The following is a 2561-nucleotide window of genomic DNA, read 5'->3' as shown; positions in this document are numbered from 1 at the left end:
CGGTGGTCCCCGGAGGATTGCTTCCTCCTGGCTGACGGATGGAGGGAAGGAGCTCCTGCAAGGCTGCCTGTGGGGCTGCTGATCCCGGAGAGCGGCGCTGGGCAGGCTAGGAGCAAGCCTGCATCCCCCTCCAGGGAGGCTCACGAGGGTGTCAAGGGGGTCATCCTCTCTTCATCAATTTTAGACTTGAGTCAAAGTGGTCTTCACCATTTAGGAGAGATCTTTAAAGTTCTCAACTTCATAGTGAGTGGGGCACCTCTGGGGCATGGTACATATGCGCGACGTAGACGTGATTGAAGGCTCTTCTTACGTGCAGTTTTCTTTTAGAGAGCAATTCGAGAATGAGATAGAGGAGGGTTAACTTGGGGTTTTGTGTGCTGCTCTGATGCCCTCTGATGTCACAGATGATGAAGGATGTCCTCTCCTGGGTTCGGGGGGCAACTTGCCGAAAACACCCTTGGCCTCTTAAAACACAACACCCCTAAAACAAGTGCAGTAAAAACTGTCACCCACAGCTTTGCAGATGTCACAGGCTTGACTCTACCTGGTGCCTCTGGTGCCTTCACCAGGTCTGGCCCTTGCCTGCTTAGGATCTAGTGGGTCTGTCTCCTCCTGCGATTTCTAGAACAAGGTTCCATCACACAGCCTTGAGGGGAGACGGGCAGGGGCCCTCACGAGCAGTTCTCTCACTGCCCAGCAGTCACGTAATTTCCTTAAACCTCATCTTGTCCTCACCTGGAAGATGGGAATGAGAATCTATTTATGGGTTATTAGGAGAATTAAATGATAAGCATATAAGGCACAGTGTCCTCAACATGGTACACACACCCACGCATTGCACTGTTACCCTGTTGACTGACGGTTTTGAGTGCTTTTACAAAAGCCGTGTGCTTAGATTTTAAGTAGCTACTTAGTTTATTAACCCCATTTGTGTTACGCACCCTGTTTTTCCCGTCAGGCAAGCACTGGTCTTGCGGTCTCTTTTCTTAGCACTGACCTCCATGAGTGATTACTGGGTCATCCTGTAATGCACCACTTTTAATGAAGCAAATGCTCTCAGCTCTGAACAAGGAACCCAACAGTGTCATGCATAAAGAAAGAAGGAGGACATTCCAGAGCCTTCTTCAGGCTTAATGAAGAAACTTTGTTTATGCTTCTCAGAAAACAGAGACGTCAATATACATTTTACTACCATGGCAACAAATCACTGAGTGAGGTGACCACTCAGAGTGGTGGACTTTTAGGGGTTACGGTTGCGTTTTGCAGCCATGGCAACACTCTCTGGAGCCACCATTATCACTTCCAGAGACGCTTATGATCAGGGAACACTGACCCCCATCTTCTCACGGCCTCACAGAACCGAGGAGGGAGGACGGGCTCGTGTGATGCAGTCAAGCCGGCCCCTGTGGGGCGACGGCAAATGCTAGCTTGTCTCTCTGAGATTTCCTTTTCTGGTGTTTACCAGGATCTGCGGCTTCGGCGCTGGGGCTGAGAGAGCAAGAGCCTGAAGCTGACCTGGCAGCCAGGCCGAGTGGCCCGGCCCAAAGGCGTCCCCACGCTGTGTCCAGTCGCCACTCACTGCCCAGAGGCTGCGCCTGCCGCCAACAGCGAGCGACGGTGCTGCATCTTAGCTGCTCAGGGATTGTGTTCTCAGCATATTTGTGGAGTGTGGTTTCTAGCCGGTGTTTCTCAAGTTTCTGCCTTAAACTTGAAGGGACTTGGAAGGTGGTCTTGGCAGCAGAGTTGGGAGCTGAGAAACTGGTGGAAGAGGAGCGGCCTGCTGGTGCCGCGTGCTGTGCTCCGCGGGCTTTAATAGAGCAGCGCAGTCGTGACGGCTGGTGCTTACCTGCGCCCCAGTGTGCCAGGCGCTGCTCGCGTGCTGCACCTGGAAGAGGCCAGGCCGCTGGAGCACAGAGAGGTTCGGGAACTTGCTCTAGGTCACACAGCTCATAGGTTTTCGAAACCTAGATTTGAACCCAGGCAGCCTGGCTTCCAGACCAGTGCCCTTGACGCCTACATTCTGCTGCCCTGGTAAATAGAGACACGTGAATACATACGTGTGTGTGGTGTACGCGACCACGTAAATACATACGTGTGTGTGGTGTACGTGATCATGTAAACCTACGCAGCGTGTATCAGCAGCAGTAGGGAAGGGATGTCTGCGTCACCCACAATCCTGCCACACCGTGACTGTAAAATCGTACTCGTACGTATCGCGGGGCGAGGGTCAGTGTGCGTGTGCTTTGTCCTCTCCCCTTCGTACTGTCCTATCTTATTTACGATCCGACCTAAGGGCCCACTGCGTGATGTATCAGACTTCCTGACGTGATGGTTACAGGCTGTTTTTGTGCCGCCGTTGCTACCACAGAGGACGCCAGAGCTAACTCAGCGTGTGTGTTCTTTAGTTTCCTTTTCGGTGTCTCCTTGCGTGAGATCCAAGGCCCGGGCGCGGCTCCTGCCCTCGTTCTCTGGGCAGCGTGGGCCCGGCGGGGGGAGGATAGGATTCAGACGCACTTGGGGATGAAGCTGGATGTTAAAGGATAGTTGATGGGAGGGGTGCG

This window comes from Phocoena phocoena, chromosome 16 (assembly GCF_963924675.1).
Source record: "Phocoena phocoena chromosome 16, mPhoPho1.1, whole genome shotgun sequence".
In the NCBI taxonomy this organism is placed as follows: domain Eukaryota; kingdom Metazoa; phylum Chordata; class Mammalia; order Artiodactyla; family Phocoenidae; genus Phocoena; species Phocoena phocoena.
The sequence above is the reverse complement of the archived record's forward strand: the minus strand, read 5'-3'. Positions refer to the sequence as shown.